Source organism: Mauremys reevesii, linkage group 7, assembly GCF_016161935.1.
Source record: "Mauremys reevesii isolate NIE-2019 linkage group 7, ASM1616193v1, whole genome shotgun sequence".
In the NCBI taxonomy this organism is placed as follows: Eukaryota; Metazoa; Chordata; order Testudines; family Geoemydidae; genus Mauremys; species Mauremys reevesii.
The window spans coordinates 80211890-80238093 of NC_052629.1; the positions used below are offsets into that span (position 1 = coordinate 80211890).

Below are 26204 nucleotides of genomic sequence, written 5' to 3' on the forward strand. Positions count from 1 at the left end.
GTGCTCAGCAGAAGGAGTCTGCCCAGGCGCCCCGACTGACCTCACCAAGGTCGCTTAAAAGAGTACCCAGGAATACAACAACGATGGCTACCAATCATAACGCACCATCTGCTGCCAAAAGGCAATGAGCTGCTGCTGTGTAGCAATGCAGTCCCACGTCTGCCAGCACCCAGGAGACTTACGGTGACAGTCAGCTGTGCAGGCTCTATGCTTGCCATGGTATGGCGTCTGCACAGGTAACCCAGGAAAAAAGGTGTGAAACGATTGTCTGCCTTTGCTTTCACGGAGGGAGGGAGGGAGGGAGGGAGAGAGGGACCTGACAACATTTACCCAGAACCACCCGGGACACTGTTTTTGACCCATCAGATATTGGGATCTCAACCCAGCTACTCACAGCTACCCACAGTGCAACGCTCCGGAAGTCGATGCTAGCACCGGTACTGTGGATGCAGTCCGCCGACTTACTGCACTTAGAGCATTTTATGTGGGGACACACACAATCGACTATATAAAAATGATTTCTAAAGAACCAACTTCTATAAATTTGACCTAATTTCATAGTGTAGACATACCCTAATATCCTGGGTCCAACAGGGCTGCAACAACACTGCAAATGGTCTGTTCATGAAAGTAATAGGAAATTTGTCCCATTAGCAGTGTATTTTCAGTTGTAACATCACTGACTACTTTGTGAAGTCATTCAATGCCCATGGTAGGTATTGAGATGCCATGAGCAAGTTTAGCTTTTCTTCATTCTTAATCAAACTGTCACTGTCACATTCATATTAGGGATTTTGAGTCTCATTTGCAGCATTCAAGATATTTTCACATTCATGTTTGAGTTTCACATTCAGTGGGGATTCCTAAGAACAACTAGACGTGAACACACCTTCACCGCAAATCTACTTTTACAGCACTTTTTAGTTTGTAGGCACTCACTGCATCAGCTGTTTCATAAGGAAAGTATATTCAGGTTTTAGACTTTTTAAAAAAACTTTAATGATTTACCTCAGTGTGGGTGTTGGTTATATTACAGAAACTGACTACTACTGACATCAGAGCCCTAGTCCTGCACCACTAAAAATCAATGAAGATCAATGAGAGCTTTGCCATTGACTTCAATAGGCACCAGGTGTCAAACATAAAACTCCCCCTTTGCTGCTGATCTGAGCTGTGGTTGAAATGGTGTCAAACATGGCAGTTTTGGCAGTGTAAACAGGACCCTAAACATATTATTGATGTAGTCAACCCTACAAACCAACTGTTGTAAACTATTCAGATACTAATGAAACTGGAATTCAAGAATGAAAGTCAAATCATTCCTGTTTGCTCAGCTTGAGGCTATGGAATGATAGTCAATTGAGAGTGCAGAAGGCAATACACAAATACTAAGAATCCACGAACCTTTCTTGAAGAAATCATGTCATAGCTCAGGGGTAGACAACCTATGGCACGTGTGCTGAAGGCGGCACGTGAGCTGATTTTCAGTGGCACTCACACTGCCCAGGTCCTGGCCACCGGTCTGGGGGGCTCTGCATTTTAATTTAATTTTAAATTAAGCTTCTTAAACATTTTAAAAACCTTATTTATTTTACATACAACAATAGTTTAGTTATATATTATAGACTTATAGAAAGAGACCTTCTAAAAACGTTAAAATGTATTACCGGCACGTGAAACCTTAAATTAGAGTGAATAAATGGAGACTCGGCACACCCCTTCTGAAAGGTTGCCGACCCCTGCCCTAAATATTTGGGAGCCTTCAGAAGCCCACACCACACTTCAGCCTAAGTCAGCTGGCATTGGCCAGTCAGAGGTTATTCTTTGCTGTGTAGACATACCTTGAGTGCACCTCCTCAGGTGTCAGGTTTTGTGCCTTTACTCACACCGATGGGGGTGAGAAAACAGCCAACCAGCAGGGGGAACCCATTTCAGGTCACAAGCCTTCTCAAAGGCAGTGAGAGATAGGCATCAACATCCCCCCTTCCTTACACTGGTGCACCAATTTAGCACCTATGCTCCCTGCAGAGTTGGCATTCCATGTTTTATCCCGTTTACTGGATCACAAGGTCCAGTTCTCTCTGCCTCTTTGGTGCTGTGCCTCCTGGTGCTGCCGCTGACACTTCAGCTCTGCCAACCTCTGTCTCTCCAGAGGCAGCTTTTCTCTCTCTACCAGTAGCCTCTTCCACACCAGTCTCTGCTAATTTGAGGAGCTAGGACTGGATGGGGCCTGGTCACTGCTGCTTCCGCTCTCATCATCATCCTCCATGCCTACTCTGTGAACTCATCCTCTGACTCTCCTGGTCCTGCGGATTAATTCTGTTCTTGGTCTTCTGGGGCATCTTCATGCCCTGAAAGGGAACTGGGGCCTCTCTATGTACTGGTCTGGGGTTGGTACCTCGTTCTGCCTTTGATCAGCTTCCTAGAGAAAAGACACCAGCCCTGACTTTAAAGATTTTTAAAGTTTAGCTTCCTTTCTTTTACATAGCTCCCCCAGCATTGGAAAGGCTGCCACCACCTTTAGCAGACTAACTAAAAGAGCATGGAACAACTCAACGCTTACCATCAAGGCCAAAATGCTAGTGTACCAAGCCTGCGTCTTCAGCACTCATGTATGGTGGGGAAACATGGACAACTTATACTCATCAGGAGAAAAGGTTAAACCGTTTCCACCTACATTGTTTACGTCGCATACTCAACACCAAATGGCAAGATAAAGTCACCAACACAGAGGTTCTTCAAAGGGCAAATTTACCAAGTGTGACAGCCCTGCTCAAGCAAAGATGACTGCACTGGCTGGGCCATCTGAATAGGTTGGAAGACACATAGCTCACTGTATAGCATGTCCTTGGGTATCAGAGTGAACAAGAACAACAGGCTGTCCCAAGCTTCGCTATAAAAAGACACATGCAAGTGAGATGAAGGAATTTGACATTGATCCTGACCAATGGGAAATCTTGGCAAGTGATCATAACAAGTAGTGCCCTTGTCTCCATCGGGGTATCAAAGTCCATGACAGAAGCTGGCTCCTACAGCTTGAAGAGAATAATACCAACAATAAAAAGTATAACATTGTTGCAACAAAAAAAAAGTGAACATCATTCTGGGATGTATTAGCAGGAGTGTTGTAAGCAAAACACAAGAAGTAATTCTTCTGCTCTCGCTGAACTGATTAGGCCTCACTTGGAGTATTATGTCCAATTCTGGGTGTTGTATTCCAGGAAAGATGTAGACAAATTGGAGAAAGTCCAGAGAAGAGCAACAAAAATTATTAAAAGTCTAGAAAACATGACCTGTGCGGAAAGATTGAAAAAAAATGGGGTATGTTTAGTCTGGAAAAGAGAAGACTGAGAGGGGACATAACAGTTTTCAAGTACATAAAAGGTTGTTACAAGGAGGAGGGAGAAAAATTGTTCTTCTTAACCTCTGAGGATAGGACAAGAAGCAATGGGCTTAAATTGCAGCAAGAGAGGTTTAGGTTTGACATCAGGAAAAGCTTCCTAACTGTCAGGGTGGTTAAGCACTAGAATAAGTTACCTAGGGAGGTTGTGGAATCTCCATCATTGAAGATTTAAGAGCAGGTTAGACAAACACCTGTCTGTGTTAGCCCCCTCCGGAAGCGGCGTGGGGCCAGGACAAGCAGGGAGCCTGTCTTAGCCTTTCTGTGCCGCCGACCGAGAGCTATCCAAGGTAAGTGCCGCCCAGCAAGAGGCTGCACCCCAATCCTCAGCCCTGAACCCCTTCCTGGAGCCAGCACCCGATACCCCTTCCTACACTCCAAAACCTCTCCTGCACCCCAACACCCTGCCCCAGCTCTGACCCCCTCCCAGAGCCAGCACCCCATACTCCCTCCTGCACCCTAACACTCTGCTCCAACCCAGAGCCTTCTCCTGCACAAAAACTCCCTCCAAGAGCCTGCACCCCCTTCTGCACCCCAAGACTTGCCTCAGCCCAGAGCCCCCTCCTGCACCTAAACTCCCTCTCAGAGCTTGCACCCCTCACCCCCTCCTGTACCCCCTCCCACACTGTGACGCCCTCATCCCCAGCCCAGAGCCTGCACCCCCTCACGAACCCCAACCCAGCCAAGTGAAAGTGAGTGAGGGTGGAGGAGAGCAAGGGATTGGGCAGGGCTTTGGGGAAGGGACGGACTAGATCCTGGGTTGCCCTTAAATTAAAAAAGGTGATCGTGGGTGTGAAAAGGTCGGAGACCACTGGTCTAGATAATACTTAGTCCTGCCATGAGGGCAGGAGACTAGACTAGATGACCTCTCAAGGTCCCTTCCAGTCCTATGATTCTATGATCTAAAATCTGTATGAATACAGTACTTAAATTTTTATCTATCACCATTAGGAGATCATTGACCAGCAAAACCAATGCTGTTTCCATACAATACCCAGCTCAAGGCCAGGATCAAAGAACTCTGAGGAACTGACGGATTTACTTCCAAAGCATCTCTGGTAATGCAAAAGGCCAGGTAATAATTGGCAAGATTATCAATGTCCAAAGATGGTTTCTTCAGCAAAGGTTGAAGAATTGCTTAATTTAAAGAGGTTGGTAGTGTTTTAGACCCTTTGCACAGGTATAAATAGCAAGGCATTGGTGAATCAGACCTAATGTGGTTTGGCTCTGACTTGGTCAAACCATTTCTGGGAATGGGAAGGTACTTCATTCTCCTTGGCTGTTCCATTTCTTCTGAGACTGCGAACAAGGGGAATCAATTAGTGCTGATTGTCAAGGTGGTTTCTGTGATGTAGGTACTGTTGTCAGAGTGTTACCGGTATGGTGCTCTGCTTTCTCCAATGTTGATATCACTCGGCTGCGTGCGTGTGTTCCCTCTGTGTGCTGTCCCAGCTCTGCGCAGATAGTGACACAGCAGACCCGATGAGAACCCCCAATAACTACAGAGTCCAGTAAGATGCAAAGCCACGTCAGCTAGGTTTATTGCGACCTCGGACACAATTGCAGTTCCCTGTAGGTTTCTTAGCCTAACTCAGGGCATACTACGAGAAAGTGCCTCTTGGCAATGGACCCAGCTCAGTCAGTGGTGAGACTTTCCACTGCCCCCTCGGCCAGACAAAGACACCGCCCCAGGGATGCATTCTTATACACAGATACAAACAAGTTACACATCACACCTGACGTATTGAGGTGCCACCCCTCTACGCAGCAAGGTTCAACCTCTCTACGTATTAAGGTGCCGCCCCTCACCTTGTACATGTTGGTTCGATCAAAACAACTCTATCCATCATTTTACCCTTTTGCCCCTGTCATTGGGATGGGTCGGCCTGTCCTTTTATTATCTATGGAATGTTTCAGTATAGTGTATTCTAGTGCTGTGTTTATACTTCGGTATGCGAGCCAGCCTTCAGCTCACAGCCTTACTTTGCTTTTTAGCTAAGTCTTGTCCATTACTTTAGTTCAGGCCTCAGGCCTCATACTGGGCCTTTATCAGGGCCTGCACTTACTACAGGTACTACTTCTCCAACTCATTTCAGATGGCAGAGACACCAAACAGCCAGCAAAAGGCAATAACTCTCATCATCATGTTTCCATTCCCTGATAACATCCAGTCCATCAAGGTTCAAGTGTGTGTTTAGGTTATTTAAATTGAAAAAAATATCAGCTTTGCAAAATGCTAATGACACATGAGTGAACGGAGAATGCTTACTTGTCTGGATATATCTGCCTTCCTGGGAAAAGTACAATGAATTTAACCAATACTGATTATTCTTTTGTCCAAACTATCAAAGCTCTTGATGATTGGCTAAGTACACAGGAGTCTAATGAGAAAGCAGGGGAAAGTTAGCAGAACAGTAGTAGGCAAAGATCTTCAGAGGCAAAGCTAAGAGCAGGGGAGAATATTGAGTCTCTACAGTACACCAGCGGTATATTGTCTTTATGATCCTCCCTTTGCACATGCTGAACTTGAAGCACCATCATACCTTTCCCCCTTTGCAAAGTTTTTCTTCTTTAATGTGAGTGAAGCTAACAGTAAGCAACTGAAACAGATTTTCTAATTACTTCCAGGTGAGGGGGAAACTAGTTGAGACAGCTGGAAAGAACTGGAACTGACTGATTCCGTGGCCTGTTTAGTTTATGTACAATTATCTATATGTATTTTGAAAAGCATTTAGCGATAGTTACACAGGTGAATTTACAATGGAGCATGGAAGCCAGTATACAAATATGAACAGAGGAAAACATGCAGGAAAATACAAGTAAATACACCCTTTGGATCCAGTGTTAGTATATACAGTTTATTATATATACACAGCTGCTGCAACAAAGATGTAGAGAAGTATGCACAGTTGCTCACTGTAGAATAAATATGTTGAGGCCGTAGATACACAAGATGATAGCATATAAACTGTTTGGAGTTAGGTAGTCAGAATAATTTTGTATAGATCCTGATATATAAAGGAAAGACTGACATCTTTTCTGGCAGCAATACAGTGTGATTTGAATTTGGATTACTATTAACTTGTATGCTGAGGTCAGGAAAGCTAAGGCCCAGATCCTCAAAGGTGTTTAGGCTCCTAATTTCCATTGATTTCAAATACGTTTGAGGACATGGGCCTAAATTTCAGCAGCCTTCTACCATCTGAGCTGTGATTTGTTCCTAGTGCATAGAGCAGCACTCCAGAGACCTGGGTTCTAATTCTAACTGTGCCACTGACTTGTTGTGTGACCTTGGGAAAGTCATATCACCTCTTGGTGCCAGTTTCCCCACCCCCAGCTTCATCCATTTAGATTGCAAGATTTTTGGGGCAGAGGCTGTATAACTAGGTGTGTACAGTACCAAGTACAATGGGGCCCTGATTTCAGTTGGGACCTTTACATGCTGCTGTAATACAAATACTATCTTGTATTGATTGTAGCCAGATCTGATTTGTAACGTACAAGTTTCTTTTGTGAACCATATTATCCAGGATACATTTCTTTGCAGCAGCCCCTGCTGGAACTCTTTTCCCCTAAGTTCATCCTTTGGCTGTTGCCCGCAACCCACACGACTTAGGGGGATTTCATGTGGTATTAGGGGAAAATATGAGGTGTAAGTTAACACTAGACAGCAGTAGAGTGGATTCCAAGATAAAATGGTGTGAATGTGTCAGCCGGGAAGGGAAGTGCAAGTCTGCTGAGAGATTGGCTGGGAATGGATCCAGATCAGAAAATTGTTAGGGGCCGACATGGCATTAACTGATAAGTGGCAGTCAGTCAATTTCAAGAGTCCAGGGGACAAATCCTGGCTCTACTGAAGTCAATTGTAAACTCCCAATGACTTCAGTGAGGTCAGGCTTTCACCCCTAAAATCCAAAGACAAACCAAAATTTCCTATTAGATGCACCGTGATCTGAATGTGTGTATCATAGAAGCATTGCCAGTAGCAGCATTGTCTGAGAAGAGCATGGAAATATCCAAGAATGAGGATGTGCCTCCCCCACTTCCCTCCTTGGGTCATGGCCTTTGTAGCAGCCAGATTGCTAAATCCTCTACAGCAGAGGTGGCCAACCTGTGGCTCTGGAGCCACATGCGACTCTTCAGAAGTCAATATGCGGCTCCTTGTATAGGCACCGACTCTGGGCCTGGAGCAGGCCTGCACAACTCGTAAAGCGGCGAGGGCCACATTCCTCCAAAGAAAACAGCTGAGGGCCGAAACCTCCCGGCCCCGTGGAAACACCCCGCCCCAGAGCCGCCCAGCCCTGAGGAAACAAACCCTCCTTCCCCAGCGCCACCTCACCAAAACAGCTGTGGGCCAAAAAGGAAGGTTGGGGGTGGGGAGGTGATATTTTATTTTAAATCAACCAGGGGCTCCCAGCTAAAGAGGTGGCTGGGAGCCCTCAGGGTCAAATTAAAGGGCCTGGGGCTCTGGCGGCTGGGGGAACCCGGCAGGGCCAGCTCTAGGTTTTTTTGCTGCCCCAAGCAAAAAAAAATTTGGCTGCCCCCCTGTACCCTCCTGCTGCCCCAGTCCTGGGCTCTCCCCCCACCCACACACCCCCTGCCGCCCCAACACTCAGCTTCCCCCTTTCCTCCCCACCAGTGCCCCCCCCCCCCACCAGTGCCGCCCCAGCCCTGGGTCACTGGTAACTCGCTCCCAGGGTGGGTCATTCAGCAGGAATTTTGGATGTGCACAAAACACAGACAGGATTGGTTCCCATATGGTTACAGAGCTGCAGTAAAGTGGAACAATTTTCAGCTTGTGTGATTGGAGGATATCTGGATGCATATTATAAGACTGTCCTCCATAAATGAGGAAAAGTTGGTGCCTTCATTATTCTTTTGTTCCACTCTTTCTTTCTATGGGGAATTTGCCAATGCAATATCACTGTCTTCCTTAAACAAACAAAAAGGCAATGGCTGTTGAAAATAGCAATTCCAGTCCTAATAAGCATTTCTAGCTCAATTTTATCCTACTTTTTCTACAGCAAGTTACAGTGAATCAGTATATTTGATTTGGGAGAAATGAAGTAAAAGCTGCCCAAACTGAGCTTGAGCACTCCTGAATTTTGAGGTGTTCAAATCTGGAAGGCAGGTGCTGGGGGCTGGGGGCTCCGCGGGGGAGCATGGCAGCAACGTGTCTGGAGCTGCATGGAGCCAGACACGCTGGTCTGAGTGGCACGGTAAGCGGGCTGGGGGTTGGAGAAGGGGTAGGGGGGATGGATGGGGCAGAGGTTTGGAGGGGCAGTCAGGGGACAGGCAGCAATTGGATAGGCATGGGAGTCCCAGAGGTTTATCAGGGGACAGGTAAGGGGTGGGGTCCTGGGGGGAAGTTGGGAGGGTCTCAGTAGAGGGCAGTTGGGGACAAGGAGAAAGGAGGCTTAGATAGGGGCTGGGGTCCCAAGGGGCAGTTAGGGACAGGGGTCTCGGGAGGGGGCAATTGGGGGACAAGGAGCAGTGGCATTTAGATAGGGGGTTGGGTCCTGGGGGGCAGTTGGGGCAGGGGACAATCAGGGGCTGGGGGCTGGGATTCAAAGGGCTCTGGGCTCCCCGCGGCTGTGGGCAGCCCAGAGCCCCCTGATTCCCGGCCGCGGCTGGGATTCAAGGGCTCTGGGCTGCCCGCAGAGCACCGTGTGCGGGGGATTTAGAATCCCCCCGCGGGCCGCACAGTGAGGCTTTGCGGGCTGCATGTTGTGCAGGCCTGGCCTGGAGCTACAGGTGCCAATTTTCCAATGTGCCAGGGAGTGCTCACTGCTCAACCCCTGGCTCTGTCACAGGCCCTGCCCCACTCCACCCTTTCCTGCCCCCTCCCCTGAGCCTGCCGTACCCTCGATCCTCAGCCCTTCCCCACCAAGTCTCCTGTATACCTTGAAATAGCTGATCGGGAGGTGTGGGGAGGTGCTGATTGGCAGGGCTGCCGGTGGGTGAAGGAGCTGATGGGGGACTGCTGATGTATTACTGTGGCTCTTTGGCAACATACATTGTTCAATTCTGGCTCCTTCTCAGGCTCAGGTTGGCCACCCCTGCTCTGCAAACATGAGTCCAAACAGCCCGTGAGTCATATAGAGACTTCATTCCTCCCCCATCTCACCTGTTTAACCTCCTCTACAGCAATTAGACAAAGACACAGGCTTTTGCTCCCAGACAGCATGAAAATTCACTGTTAAATTCTCATATTAAGAACAAAAACCACCACCACATGAATGTTAAAGAAAAAAGATACAGGGAAAAATCATGTCCCATCTTGTGACATCACAATGGGGGCTCATTGATGATAACAGTGGTACTTCCGATGAGGGTGGATCTTTGCCAGACACAGGGGGATTGAAGCAGAGAACAGTCATATGAAACACCGAGAGAGACTCCTACCATCACAAGGGAGCACATTAGCCCCTTCACGCAGTGGTAAGATCCAGAAGTCACTAGTCTAAAATACCAGTTCTTTTTATGGAAGGGTCAATAATAGAAACATTTGTTTTATAAATAACTAGTTGTATTTTACAGTATTTAACCAGCATATAGCAATAAATAGATCCAGACTACAGACAAGAGTCAGACCTGGTTATCAGGACTGAATTTTGCCTTGCAAATATAATTCATGAACAGTGACATCCAAAATACCACATGTAAACACTCAACAACAAATCATGTAAATGTTAGTAAAAGAAAAAATGTGCCCAGATGCTATAAGAATGGGTACATTACAAAAGCTTATAATGTTAGAGGAGAGAACATACGTTAAAGTGAATACATTTGAAGGCACTCAACACAATTTCAAATGCAGAGATTTCAGTGTATTATAAACAGACACAAAATCAAACAGTAGGATTATATTCAATGTAAAACTATACTGACATGGCATTTGTTCCTCCTATCCAGAGCAAATGTGTTTATTCCCTAGGTTCCTTTACAGAAGCTATGTTAATCTACTAAAAATCTGACTGGTCATAAGACACAGAACTCTAAGAAATTCCTTCTGAATCCCAGGCAAAGCACACAAGCAAAACTCTTAAGTCAGGATCCTGAGGTCAAGAAGGCAGAGATGAAGCAAGGGTCTTTCAGATCTCTTTTGCATCCAGTTATAGGTGTTCAGTCATACGGATGCATATTGCTTTCTCTTTCTAAGAGAACCAGAGACATTTCAGCTATTGGCTTTTTGGTATACAGTTTCTATTGCAAACTCTCCATGCATTTCATATAACAATGATCATTTTCTCTGCATTCTAGGATCTATAGAGTGAGCCCATAGAGAACATGACAGGGTTTAGCCATCATTCTATCCTGTAGGAATGCAAGGAAGATGTGAATTCAAATGCCACAATTTGGGTGGCTAAACAATATCCATCAGATCCAGTGTGAATACACTATATATTCATAGGGTGTGTACTCAGTCCTGGGAGCAATTTGAAAGCCAGTAAGCTGAAAGCAAGCATTTATATATCCCAGATATTTGAGCTTTTCCCAAGACATATTGTAATGGGTTCGGTCACAGAGATCCCCTTGGGACTGTTACCTGACGTACTGAAATTACCTCTGAGCCCATCTTCCCTGTCAGCTTGGGACTTCCAGAACCCTGCCTTGTTGAGCCAGACATGCTAGTCTGCTGCAACACAGACCCAGGGTCCAGGCCATGCCCCCAGAGCTGCAGGCTTTAAGTGGAAACTGTTCTGCAGGTTACCCAACTCCAGCACTCAGACACCCAGCTCCAATGGGATCCAAACTGCAAATAAATCCATTTTACTCTGTATAAAGCTTATACAGGGTAAACTCATAAGTTGTCTGCCCTCTAACACTGATAGAGAGATATGCACAGCTATTTGCTCCCCTGGGTATCAATCACTTACTCTGGGTTTACTAATAAACAAAAGTATAAAAAGTAGGATTTAAGTGGTTCTAAGTAATCACAGACAGAACAAAATAAGTCACCAAGCAAAATAAAGCAAAGACACTCATGTGTAAGCCTAATACATTAAGAAACTGATTACAGGCAATCTTTCACCCTCAGAGATGTTCCAATAAGCTTCTTTCACAGACTAGACTCCTTCCTAGTCTGGGTCCAATCCTTTCCCCTGATACAGTTCTTGTTAGTTCCAGCAGACATCTTAGGTGGAAAACCGGGGATTTCTTATGACTGGCCACCCACTCTCTCCTTCTCCACCCCTTTTTATAGCTTTGGCACAAGGCAAGAATCTTTTGTCTCTCTTGGTCCCCACCCCTCCTTCTAAATGGAAAAGTACTAGATTGAAGATGGATTCCAGTATCAGGTAACATGATCACATGTCCTGTGAGATCCCAGCCTCCATTCTTCCTGGGCTGGCCCACACATACACTGGAAGGTTTGCAAGTAAACAGAGCCATTTATAACCAATTGTCCTAGTCAATGGGAGCCATCAAGATTCTAAACCACCATTAATGGCTCACACTTTGCATAATTATAATAGGACCTCAGAGTTATATTTCATATTTCTAGCTTCACATACAAGAATGATACATGCATACAAATAGGATGAACACACAGTAGATTATAAGCTTTGTAATACCACCTTACAAGAGACCTTTTGGATAAAGCATATTCCAGTTACATCATAGTCACATTCATAAGCATATTTTCATAAAGCATATGGAGTGCAACATCACACATATACCTTGCATTACCCATAGAGAGAGTTCTAGCTGGAATCTTAGACTTTAAACACCTCTCCACCTTTAGATCTGAGGAAAATCTGGATGTGGATACAAACAAGGTGGGCAGATACATCTCTGGTTACCATCTATCAATGCTGGTTGATATTTCTAATAGGCAATACTATTATTTAATTCACACAATTGTTCAGTACAATGAGCAAACCACTGTATGAGGAGCCCCTTACACAGAACTGAAAGGAGGTGCCAAAATATGAAGATTCCCAGGAGGACAAGGCCTATGGAAAATGCCTCACTGCACTTGCTAGTACAGACTTGGTGGTGCCCATGTGCATAGCCCAATAGCAGGCACTCATTTGTTTTGCATCAGATCAGACTTCAGGACATTCAGGTCCCCCTGCATCCTCTTTTTTTAAATTGAGCAAAGAAGTTTATGAAACATTCTAGACAAGAAAATTTGCTTGCCTTCTAATATGATTATCAAGCACATTGGTCCATTACACACACACACACACACCCCACCCCAAAAGAGTTGGGAGAGAGTGCATGTGCATGTCCTGGTACACCCAGTATCCTAAGGCCCTAATAGAACTTATCTGATGGCAACACTTGTGACCTCATAAGACTAGCTGACACATTATCAAGTCCACAGTAACCAGGTATATTTTGGCTTGTAGTCGTCATCACCTTGGGTTGAGGTCTCTTACATTTCACAAACTAAGCTGGGTTGGAGTGACTAGTGCTTGGATGAGACACCTCCGTGAAAATCCTATGTGCTGCAGGAAGTGATGTTTGGGGCATTCTTCCTTCTGAATCACTGCTGAATGAGGGCATCTAGCATAATAGTAGGAAGCACTAGTGGTGGAGGTTATGCCTTTCAGGTTAAGAGCCCATGGCATATTTCATGGTAGAAGGGATATTTGGCAAGCTGTCCCAGGCAAGTTCCAGCTTAGGTGCTTGCATTCTGCCTCCCTAAATTCCATCTGCAGATTCAGCTTATTCTTTTTTTCCTTTTTGAAGTTTAACACAGAATTGCTGTATGCTGCTAAATAGTTACAATGTTTCATCCCAAGTGTGGCTAATTTCAGTGGAGAGTGAAGTCCTCTCTCTTATCCATTACTGCGGTACAATATCTCAGCCTGGGTAGTGTAACACATAGTATTGGAAAGTTCTTTGAGATCTAAAGATGAAAAGCACTATATAAGAGCTAGATGATATTAGTAAATACTTTAGGTACCTGTATGGGAAAGTCTGAATTACTAAGGCCTGTTTCTCTTTCAATCTCATCAGGCATAGTACATGCTATCATTTAAGGAAAACCCCACAAAGGTGAAGTGGAGCTATTGAGGATTCAAAAATTAACTTGTTTATGTGCATCCACAGCACCTGTAAGCACCATGCCCTAGTTTCACTAATCTGTTCATTGTCTTCACATACGTCAAAATTGCCACATACAGGCAATTGACCCATTTAAGCAGAAGCCACGGGAAACAAATTATGTACGAGGGCAGATACAAAAAATCAACACTGATGCTTGTCTAATAGCTCGAGAAGACAGCTATGAGAACTTCTAAAAAGGCACCATCAATTTAAAAACCACACTGCTGCCTCACTTTTTTTTTTTAAGCTGATGTTGTTACAAGTAACCCCTAAGATCATTGTAACTGGAAGAGAATAGAGGGAATTGGTTTTGTTCCTAGTTTCTTTACTCTGGGCATTTGAGCGCACTTTGTGTATTATCTTTCATTGTTTGCACCTGAGTAGCCAGTTTCCCTTGTTGTTTGTGAAAGTCTTTCACATGGTACTAGGACAGAGAAAGAATTTACAAAATCTGGAAAATACTATTAAAATCACAAAAATTGACAGGGGACTTTGGAACAGGTTTAGTATCTAAATGAACTTTTCATTCACTTCTAATAAGAGAAACAGTGCAAACTGATGAGGATTGAAGCTAGCAAGGTTTCAGCTAGCCCCTCTTGACCTGAGTGGTTAGCCAAATTGAGGGTGTTGTGGATTATGCAGTTAGGAGGAGACATTGATGATAAAGCCAGATGTTTGATGCAATTGTGTTTATTTACAAAGATTGTACACTAAGTCCTGTGTTCCTGAACATCACAGAAATCCAACAGCAGGGGACAATTCCTTTGCTCAAAGTTCAGAGCCTGCCTTTCTGGCCAGCACAGAGTGCCCAAAAAGCAATGTATCTTAGCTTTCTCTCAGGGCACATTACCAGCTCTTCTGTCTTTCTCTGCCCTCCAGCCACACACACAACTCCATCAGCCAAAGCCCTACCCACTGTATTTGCTATCAGAACTCTGGGAACAGGGCCGGCTCCAGGCACCAGCATTCCAAGCTGGTGCTTGGGGCGACAATCTTCAAGGGGCGGCAGTCCCTGTTGTTTTGCCCCCAGCAGCACGCCAAATTGCCGCCACGGACGGCGGGGGGCGGGGGGGCGGTCCGTGCGCCCTTAGGGCGGCAGGTGCGTTTCCGCGGTGGTGGCAATTCGGCAGCAGCTTCTATATTTAGCTGTCCGCGGCGGCTTCAGCTAAACACAGAAGCTGCCACCAAATTGCCGCCGCCGCGGAAACATGCCTGCCACCCTAATGGCACACGGACTGCCCCCGCCATCCGCGGCAGCAATTTGGTGCGCTGCTTGGGGCAGCGAAAACTGTAGAGCTGGTCCTGTCTGGGAAACCCCATAGACCGCATGGTTCATTTTCTGCTTGCGCTTTTCCATGTGTATGTGTTTTGGGTGCTATGGTTATTATATTTAGAGGCTAAAACGATGCTTGTTTACATTTATCCTGAATGAAAGGCAGTGGTTATGCCCAGCCCATAAGGTTTAACCAAACTCCAAACAATTGCTATAATTCCCCTCTCTATGTACTTACCACCTCAGAGTTTCTTTATGGTCTCTTGAATATTTTATCATCAATAATAAGTTTAGCCCGAAATGTCCATCTTTGCATTTGTGTAGTCTGAGACAACCTCAAAATTCTTTACAATCTCAAGTTACATGCCTGGATTATTGCATCCACTGTTGATATGTAGCTACCTCTAGAGCAGGGTTGGGCAAAGTACGGCCCAGGGGCCACATCCAACCCTTCAGATGTTTTAATCTAGCCCTCAAGCTCCCGCTGGGGAGCGGGGTCTGGGTCTTACCCTGCTCCATGTGTGCTGTGGCTCTGCACAGCTCCCAGAAGCAGAGGCATGTCCCTGCTCTGGCTCCTATGCCTAGGGACAGCCAGGGAGCTCCACATGTTGCCCCTGCCCCAAGTGCTGCCCCTGCAGCTCCCATTGGCCAGGAACCACAGCCAGTGGGAGCTACAGGGGCAGTGCCTGTGGATGGGGCAGCATTCAGAACTGCCTGGACACACCTCTGCATAGGAGCCAGAGGGGGAACATGCCACTTCTCCCGGGAGCAGCTTGAGGTAAGCGTGACCTGGAGCCTGAATCCCTGAGCTCCTCCTGTGCCCCAACTCCCAGCCCTGATCCCCCCTCCCACCCTCTGATCCCTTCTGTCCCAGCCCAGAGTACCCTCCTGCATCCTCAACCCCTCATCCTCAGCCTCATCTGAGAGTCCGCATGCCCAGATGGAGCCCCCACACACCCCAACCCACTGCTCCAGCCCAGAGCTTGCACCCCCAGCTGGAGCCCTCAACCCCTCCCACACCCCAACCCCCAATTTTGAGAGCATTCATGGCCCACCATACAATTTCCATACCCAGATGTGGCCCTCAGGCCAAAAAGTTTGCCCACTCCTGCTCTAGAGTAAAACACAGCACTTATCTAACAGCATGGAGCTATACAACAGTTTGAAAGGAAGGAAAGAATACTGTTTTCACTTGAAACTGCTGGGATAGTGTTGGGAAGCAGAATGTAATGATCTGAGCTAGAATTTGACCAGGATAGCAGGGTTAACAGCCACTCTGCATCCAGATTGGTTGCATGGCCAGACATAACCTTCCTCATGCCCCTGTCCTACCCCCATCTCCTTTACAGTCCTGAGTTCTCCCACCAGGTTTATGTAGCTGAGCACTCATCCAGTTTGATCATTGCATTGCAGTAGTTTTGGAATTTAATTAGTCTGGCATTTTCCTATGTTTTAACTGTGCCTGGCAGACTGCATTTACTTTTGCATGATAATTGGCTGGGTTGGCATTTTCTAGTCCATCAGTTTTTTGGAGGACACAGTATGCCTATGAGGTTTATTCTCTACATAATATTTAATTAACAGGGCCTAAAGTTGGGTTACTCCCAGTGTATCTGTATCCATGTCCCTTTTTCAGAAGAGCATTTCCAGCAAGTGTCAGAAGGACGATATTTCTGGTGATCTAAATGGGTTGACATCCACTATATACTATGGGGGAAAAAATAGCAATTGGTTGGACCTGGAGCTCATCCGTCAGAAATTGTGAGCTGTTCTGGCAGCTGACAGACCTTTCCCATTGCTGAATAAACTTTTTGCAGCTTGGCCTCCTGGATTTTCTCTTGAGCTACAGCTGCGGTGCTAGCCTTTGGTTTAGCTATTTATAGATACTTGAGGCATAGTGGTGGGAAATGATTCTGAACAGCAAGAAGTTCCAGTGTGCATCACAGAGTGCTCCCTCCTTTAATCTCTGGATGGCTCTCTGATGACTTCTTAATTGTTTATAGAGCCATATATGGTGGTTGTGCCAAGCCAGATTTGGACCTCATTTCTTTGAAGGTTTTTTGACATCTGTGAGCAGGCTGGTTCAGAACCAATTCACCAATGCTATGTAAATTAACTCCTATAACAGTTTACCAAGACTCATGGTGAATTCTCCATCACTGGCCATTATTAAAATCAAGATTGGATGTGTTTCTGAAAGATCTGCTCTAGGAAGTATTTTGGGGAAGTTCTCTGGCCTGTGCTATACAGGAGGTCTGACTAGATGCTCATAACAGTCCCTTTGGACCTTAGGATCTATGAATAAATAGTTTCCAGCCCATGCAAATAATTAAACGTAAAGGCTAAAAGATTCATTGGGAGGCTGGAGCAATAAATGAGAAGGATAGATGCAATGGAGGAGACAGTGACCACAAATAGATTTTGAAATCTAGATACATATCTAGACTCTCTTAAGTATCACTATTCAGCTAGTGTGTTCAGATTCAATCCCATTAGAGAGGGTGGAGTTGGAACTGTGAACTATGAGCTAAACTCATATCCAGGGTTCAGATCCAGGATTAGGGCTCAGGACCATCTCTAAAGGAAAAAAGTATGTGGGTGACCAGCCTGAATTTATCTTAAGGAAGGGCATTCACTCGAATCCTTAATTGTTCTCCCACTCAATCACCCCAGACCCCACCACTGCCAGAGGGAAACAGATTATATTGATTATTTGCTTCTTATAGCAGAATGTTTCAATAGTTTAAATTGCTTAACCACTTTCCTGTTAACTTCTACCTTGTAAACTCAGGTACATAGTCATCCAAATACTCAGCTAGGCCAAGTATAAATACACTTGGCATCTGAATTGGAGTCCGAGTGGGGGTTTTAGCTCCAGGATATATTTGGAGCAAAGTAACTTGGATATTAGCTGCCTGTTCATTAGCATCGGAGCCCATGAACTACATTCTCCTGTGTTTCTAGACAGATCTGGCTCCTCTCTCCAGTCTAGATTAAATTCTCAATCAACTCTTTGCTTGGCATAGCTGGCTGATAAATTGTGTGGCTGAATTGCTGCAAACCCTAGCACTGCCCGAGGTCCATTATCCATCTGATGTCAAGTCCTGCAGATCTTGTGTTTGTATAGAGGCATTAATATAACTGACCATGCTACTACCCTGATCTGTTGGATGAGCTGTTACCAATTCTTTACTTGTAGAAGGTAAGTCACCACTGATAGTGGAGACCCATCTAAGGTCAGATCTACACTACAGCTCTGAGATCGATCCACCAGCAGTCAATTTAGCAGGTCTAGTAAAGACCCCCCAAATCGTTCTCCAGTTGACCCCTGTACTCTACCCTCAACGAGAAGAGTAAGGTAAGTCAATGGGAGAAAAATCTCCCATCGGACCTGCTGTGGTGTAGACCCTGCAGTAACTCGAATTAACGTACATCAACTCCAGCTACATTATTCACATAGCTGGAGTTGCATAGCATAGGTCAATTTACCACAGTAGTTTAGACATGCCTCAGACCTAAAAGTCTCTCCCTAATCCCAAATCCTGGTGCTGGTCTTGGTTAGTGTTGCTGTGCCAACTCAAGCTCAGGGAAAATGCAGCCCTGGGAAACCTACTACTTCTTTTCCTTTAATCCCCTTTTCTCTATATTCTCCCCACAAATACTATGTGAAAAGCCTTCTGCAGCAAGGCCCTTTCTGACATCTCCCTTCTACTGCTTCCCCATGGTCAGTCTCCGTCTGGAGAGTGGAAAGATTTGATCTGCTGCTGAAAGCTTCTCTACTTCGCTGTGACTCTTCTGATGGAGGAATCACCCCAACATTATCTCTGTTCACCTGCACATCCCAATGCAGGAGTGACTCTCCCAGGCCACATGGTCCCCCACAGCAGCTTCTGCATCCGCTTCCTTCTGTGCTCAGTCTCTTCACACCCTGCTCCTGAGCTGGTTCATCTCCCCTTCCCTTGCCTCCTGCTGCTGCCTGTGATCTTGCTGAACAGCCCCATGAGCAGAAGATTGGACTTAATTTGCAGGCAGACTCTGGGGCCTTCAACTGCTCCCCCTGCACCTGCCAGGTCTTTTGGATGCAGAGTCCTTGAATTACTAAAGCTTTTGTCTGTCCCCCTTTCTCCCCATCTGTTTGTTTTGTGTGGCTAGTCCCGGTTCTGTTAAAATATCAAAGGATTTGTTGGCATAATTATTTAGATGTTTTGGTTTGTTTCCTTCTCTTTCCCCTCACACTAAAGGGATGATCCTTGTGTGCCTCCTCCTTGTGATTTGTCTGGGGTCTCCAGCTTAACTCCCATCATTCACATAGGGTCATATGGTGTGCAATAATTTTGTCCCATGATAGCTGTCCAATCTAGTTTGTAAGTAATTTGTAGCAGGTACTGTATCTTCTATAGCTTGTAGAGCTGCATTTAGGTGAGGCAGGTTCATGCTGTCAAGACAGCTGTCCCTACCCCACCATTGCTGGTCTAACCCCCCCCCACCCAACCATTCCACTGAAGTCTCTGGCCAGCCGAAAGTGTGCAAAGGCAGGGAGCAGGGCAGACAAAATGAGGACATCCTGGAAGCTGGCTTCACAGGCTTCTGGTGGCCAGAATCTGCAATATCCTTGGCACAGTACTTGGAAACCTAGCACTGTGCATGGAAAATTGATATTGTTGGAGGGTCTACACACCGTGTAAACTCCCTCCAACAATATTTTGATGTGATGCCACTGTGACTGCTCCAGGATATTGGCGAGGCGAGATGGATAGCACCAGGAGTGGGGCTGAGCTTTGCCATTGCAGTATACACTCCACCTGGAAACCAAGAATACCTTGCATGCACAAAAAATGAGGAAAAGCTTTCAAAGTTTTTGAGCCAGAGGGCTGCTCCATTAGCTGGACTGGGGTAGAGACAGAGTGACCTCTAGTGGGCAATTAAGAGAAAATCCTCTGCATTTCCCTAGGGCAATCCTTCATATTTCCTAGCAAAGAGGCCAATTTGTGCAGTCAGTCTGTGACACCAAAATCTGTAGCATTAGATCCTTTAGGTTGAAAATATGGGATCAGAGTTTAGTCTTTATAGATCAGCTCCTGATACTGTATCCCTCCTTCAAATGCCTGCAGTTAATCAACCTGGGCACTGCACACTGTAGTAGAGGTTTAACACATATACAAGTGCTGGTAGGAGATTGAATTTTGTTATCTGGTCCCCTCTCACCTGACATGGTGTTACATAGCAGAGGTCAGTAGTCACAGACTCAATAACTACTATTATATCTTCCCTTAAAACAAATCAAATGCAAATAATAATAGTAGCTAAAAATGGCATCTACAGGCTATTGTAGTCAGTTAATAAAGCCCTGTGGAAGAGTAGGCTCATCCCTAGAGCACCTTCTCCTAGCTGGGCATAGCATGGAAGGCTGTCCTCTCCAGTGCCCCCTGCTGACAGTCACTCCAGACCCACAGCAGTCGATGTCTTCTTGTAACTCAGCCCATTGGCCCCGTAACACTTACTCCTACCCTTGCTATGGTACTTCAGTCACAAGCCCACATAAAACAATACCCAGTCCTTGCAGCCCCTCTTCTCAGGCATTATTAAGACACACAGATCCTCCCGTGGGATCTTCAGGTTAGACCATTCATTAAAAAAAAAAAACACACACACACACACCCCAACCAACTCCCAGTACTTTACCAAGTAGTCAGGCTCCCCACCACAAAACCTCTTATCTCCTGCCATTTTAGTACTCCCTCATTTGCAATTCCATTTTTAAACCTCACTAAAGTAGGCCTAAAAGAGAATCACCACCTCCTATAAGCTTTACCTTTTAATTGTCCAGACCAAGGATTTTCTCTACCTCCAGGGGCCTTCCCTTACACCCTGGGCTTCCTTACCACATCTCCCACCCTCCTTCCCCAAGGTTTCTTGCTACAGCTCAGGAAAGTTCTTTCCTGCTCTTATTTCAGAGCATAGCCTCCAGACCTCCCAAACACAGCTGAGGCCTGCTAACACCTCTTCTCTTTCCCCCCACCCTCAAAAAAAACACCCCACCTGCCTTTCATCTGTCTCTCCTCCCTGATTTTTCTTCCACTACCTTGTGCTCCTGCCTTTATGCAGGCCCAGCCCCTCCCCAGCTGGGTTTGATCTCCAGTTATGCCTAACAGCAGTTCCAGGTGACATGCTCTGGTCTAACTGGACTCGGGCTCCTGTTAACCCATGATTAACCAATGTGGGATTTATATACCACATCACAGCACACAAATGGAGATGTCTAGGTTGGAATTTAGGGTAAGAAACCTGAACCTTCTCAAGAAGTTAAAGGCCTCTTATTGGACATGTGTCAATAAAATCTCTCTGCACCTCAGTGACTTCTTGTTATTATGATCACTTCTTGTTATTAAAACAGTCCCCCTTGTGTGGCCTCTTCAGCCAATAAGGTGGATCCGCTGCCTGGACCCTGTGTTTGTTGCTCTTCATGTTTGTCCATGACTGTGACTTGGTGAGAAAGGTATTCTTGTCAGAACATGAGCACTGGCAGTAGTATTCTGGATGTTCTTAGGAAACAGAGCCAGTATATTCCTGGATTCTGTTTAGATGTCTTCTGTTCTTCCTGTTCCTTGAGCCTTTGGCTCAAGAAACTTCTTAGATGCTGGTACTAAAGTTTTTGTCCTCTTGTCCATAAGTGTCTGAACTGGTGATCCCAATCAAGTATTGTGAGGTGTGTTGGGGTAGTATAACAATTCTAAATATGGATCTCTTGAACCTACCCTGTTAGCTCTTTTAAATCTAACTCTTTATTATTCTTACTGATTTTTTTCTGCTATCACATGTTCATGATAAGGGCTTGCTTGACAGGGTGTGTTTTCAACTGATATATCAAAAGAATTAATTAAAATAGATCTGCACCAGCCTCGAACCAAAGATGATCAGGAATCTCATGCCATTTCACTGGATCTTCTTGCATTTTGTATCCTGCAGCAATTGAAGATTTCATACTTGGATTCAGTATTTTTAAGAGCAGCATTCATGCCTATGCAGAGTAGGTCTGTGATAGGGTCTTATACACCAAGAAGGAAGGAAAGGGTTAATTCAGACATTGAGAAGCAGGAAGTGCTTCAGCTGGAGTTGATTACAGAGCCTGTATCCTCAGAATGAAGAGGACTGGCTGACAGACAGCATGAAGAAAGGGGCTCTGAAGTGAAACAACAAGGGCTGTTTAGAACTATTTACCAGCTACCAGGAAAGAAGGGTTTCCATAAGAGGTTGGATAAAGCAAGCTGGCTCTGGAACCGTGTTACTATTTTAGCTTGGACTGAAGCAAAACCAAAGGAAACTTATAATAACTGGACCTTGCACTCAGGAGGGGCTCATTTAGCATCTTAAAGGAATAGTATTACTGGACTGAACGGCTGCCCTGGTCAGAGCTCTCACAACTGGTAGGAAAAGTTGGGCTGTCTGGCAGTGACCCCCCCCTTGAAGGTTTTGCCATAAAGGTGAAATTTAAGAGTCAGTATACTTCCTGGCCAGGAAACAAACTGTTGCCCAAGAAAGACAAGAATAGGCGCAAACTGCTATAGCGATGGGTATGGATACAAGCTGCCATTCTGCACCAGAAGTTGCAGGTGGAACAGAACTAGCAGGAGGTGCAGCTGCTAGCAATAACTAGTCCTGTTCATGAATCTGGCCTTCTTATGCAGCCCAAATGCATCAAGCAGGGTGACTATGCAAGAATGATTTCCGTGGCGCTGGGCCTTTTCTTAACTAAGATAAGACCAGTCGATGACCCACAAGCCTTCCTAGAGATTTGTGAATGAATGTCCACAGGTACTTACAGGTCCTTGAATCTGTGGAGAACTGATCTGCTGCAGCCCTGTCTCAAGCCAGCTTATGTGTGGACTTGAATAGGCATATGGCAGTTGGACTCACAGCAAGTGAGAGCTGTCATCTTCCTCACACTCAACCTCTTCCATATTGGGGGACAGCCCTCCCATTGGCTTTTCCATAACAACATTTGCCTTCTGTATTGCAATATGGGAAGAGCAGGGTGATTGCAACCCTTGATGTGCCTATTTATGACACTTGCATATCCACATTCCTCTGCAGGTTGAAATGCTACGATCTAGAAATCTTAGAGACTTCAGTTCCAGGAGGAGGGAGACCAGGCTGGGAGAAGGCCCAAAGCCAGTTATCAACTGTATGATCTGGACTAGAAATGGTTAAAGCCTGAATCAGTCTGCCCCTTAAGTGGCTAAACTGATCTTTTGAAGCAATTAATGCAAATGTTGCCTCTTGGCATGAAAGAATGAGTGTGCTAGCATTAGGTTGAGACTCAGCAACAAGTGGAGATGTCAATGGAAAAGTGGTAGATCACCTTTGCTGTAATCTGGGTCTGCTCAGGTCTGAGGTAAAACTGAAGGGACAAATTACAAAGAGAGAGAGAGAGAGAGAGAGAGCACGCTCCTCTACTTTGTCTCCTAAAGGAAATAAAATGTTCCAATACCTTTCAGCTTAGACCAAGCAAGCCCCTTGTTAACAATGATGAGGCCTACGTGGGGTAGGAAGCAATCTTACCCCCTTGGCATCTCTGTAGGACAGGGCGAGGGACTGGAAAATAATTTGTATTTCTACTGCAGGAAAGAGAACTGTGCTTCTTGGTCTCCATGGCCTCTGAGGCTGATCGTCAACCAATATGGGGTCTCAGCATTTTGTCCATGTTGTGACATAATTAAATGACCTAATCTACAGCCTAGATTGGAAGTTCCAACTGTGATTCTGGAGTCAGTGGGGATGGCTGTGTCTGATGACAAATGCATTATAGGGAAGAACTAAATGTTGCCCACAGGGCTTTCAGAGGGGAAGATGAAACATCCATGTGAACTTTCCTGATGATTGAGATCAGATGAGATGCTACCCTTGGCACCACTAGAGTTGGAATTTGGGGACTAGTGGCAAGGCATTCTGGTTTGGAACTCTCTCCCCTTCCTGGAAACTGCATGGTTCTGCTGACTCAAGTTTTGCTTGAGGGTAGGTTAGTTCTGAGGGAGTGTTTTCTTTCATCGCCCTGCAGATGTTGTAAACTGTTCTGATCATAGAGAGGATTGTTGGCTAACCTTGCTGTGTGTATATCTAGAACTACTCTGTGTACAACCTAAGCATGTCATAGGTGGAGGAAGGGGCACACTATAGCACTGTCAAAGTACGTGACACTACAAAATACAGAATAAGTCACTAGCCCTCCCCTGCAGAGTGCACAAACTGACAGACAAGACAAAATGGAGAAGGGGGAAAATAGTTCAGGTACAGTGGTGGGCAGGTGAAAGGGCCAAGTAAATGTGTATTAGGTGGTGAGCTAACCTGTCTTCTCCAAAGACATGGAGACAAAATCTGTACACTTCGTGTCTTTGGCATAAAGTTAATGAAAAGTGGGCGGAGTTTGAAGTGGATATGTAGATGAACGAAACAGAGACATTCTGGAGTTAAACTGAAAAACACTCTGAGATAACCTCTTGGGTGTTCCAGTGAGTCATCTCTCCTATCTTGAAGGGTGGATGTGCAAAAGAACAGACTGCTGCCTAGATCAGGGGTTGGCAACCTTTCAGAAGTGGTGTGCCGAGTCTTCATTTATTCACTCTAATTTAATGTTTTGCATGCCAGTAATACATTTTAACGTTTTTAAAGGTCTCTTTCTATAAGGTCTATAATATATAACTAAACTATTGTTATATGTAAAGTAAATAACAGTTTTAAAATGTTTAAGAAGCTTCATTTAAAATTAAATTAAAATGCAGAGCCCCCCGGACTGGTGGCCAGGACCCGGGCAGTGTGAGTGCCACTGAAAATCAGCCCATGTGCCACCTTCGGCACACATGTCATAGGTTGCCTACCCCTGGCCTAGATGGTAACTCAGCACCTCCACAGTATAGCATGTTCCATTAATTAATCAAGTGTCTCAATCCCCTTGGAAGTGGAGGTTATTTCCCATCTTACAGATAAGAAAGAGAAGGAATAGAGAAGTGAAGTGACCTGCTAACAGTCACAAGTGTGTCATTGGCCAAGCTGGAACAGAACCAGCTTCTGACTCCATCCCCTGCTATCAGCACTAGATCATGTTTCCTCCCTGTGATTAAAGTAACCGTGCCAAAGTGATCTGTGCATGGACAGAGTCAGAACTGGGGTGGATTTGTCTTCTTAAATCTAATAGTTTTCTATCTAAATGGCTTGCTTGGGGTTCGGTTCCTTTCTGTTCCCTGCCTGGTGAAAAGCTGCCCTGTTGCCAAAGCGAGCTGCTGTTAATGGGTGAAAGTAGTTGGCGCTGGGATGGGAACAGAGCCAAGGCCAAATTGACCAGTATTCATCAATGTCTCATTTCATGGTTGTGGAGCAAGACAGGAAGGGAAAGAAATTATTGAGATGAATAAAAGGGAGCTCAAAACCAAACAAATGCCTTGAACTAAGGAAATGGTATTGTGAAATGGTGAAAATGAGAGATGATTTTATTATCTGGATTATATAACCATCCATTGCTTGGTAAAGTACTGATCCCGTCGTCCTCATCCCAGATTCCTGGACAGGACTTTGGAACAACCAGAGACACTGTCCCAGAGAATCCATCCCAAGTTTTATGGTGAATACAGTGCATGATGGGGTTTATTCAGCTGTGTGGATCTCCGTGTATTACAATATGAGTGCACAATTTATGTACTTAACTTATGAGGAATTAGGAACGTGACCTGCTGCAGAACTATCAAAGGGGTGTCAACCATCTTGGAAGGAATGTACATGCTGCTCCGTTTGCTACTGCCTCTGTACCGTCCTACAATATAGATTTAATATCCCTAAGTAGATGTGCCCTTGCACAGAACTTATTTAGCATTTATATTGTGGTATCTCTTTAGAGCCCAGCCCTGTCTAGGCATTGTACAAATGCAATAAATGATAGTTCCTGCTTCAAAGAATTTATAGTCTATAATGTGTAGGGCCCTACCAAATTCAGGGCCATGAAAAATGTGTGACGGACTGTGAAATCTGTTTTCCCACTGTGAAATCTGGTCTTGTGTGTGCTTTTACCCTAAACTATACTGATTTAATCGGAGAGATCAGCATTTCTCAAAATTGGGGTCCTGACCCAAAAGGGAGTTGCAGGTGGGTGGTAAGATTATTTTAGGGGTATTGCCACCCTTACTTCAGCACTGCCTTCAGAGCTGGGTAGTCAGAGAGTGGCGGCTGTTTGCTGGGCACCCAGCTCTGAAGGCAGTGCCCCACCAGCAGCAGAGCAGAAGTAAGGGTGGCAATACCATACCATGTCACTCTTACTTCTCTGCTGCTGCCTTCAGAGCTGGGCAGCCAGAGAGTGGTGGCTGCTGATTGAGTGCCCAGCTCTGCATGCAGCAGCAGAGAAGTAAGGGTGGCAATACTATACCATGTCATAATTACTTCTGTGCTATTGCTGGCAGCGGCTCTGCCTTCAGAGCTGGGCTCTTGGCC

At 45.4% G+C, this 26204-nt stretch overlaps 1 protein-coding gene across 4 annotated transcripts in view; it reads left to right on the top strand.

Moving 5' to 3' along the window:
* The first annotated feature begins 9735 nt into the window (after positions 1-9735).
* Positions 9736-26204, top strand: part of DCAF1 (DDB1 and CUL4 associated factor 1) — a 122110-nt gene continuing 105641 nt past the window's right edge. The window contains exon 1 of one of the 4 annotated variants that reach the window (XM_039546150.1): positions 9736-9841. The gene's annotated coding sequence lies outside the window, so the exon portion shown is untranslated. Of the gene's footprint in view, positions 9842-11677; positions 11701-21881; positions 23745-26204 lie in introns of those variants that run through there. The other 3 variants (XM_039546149.1, XM_039546151.1, XM_039546148.1) reach the window with 3 other exon arrangements.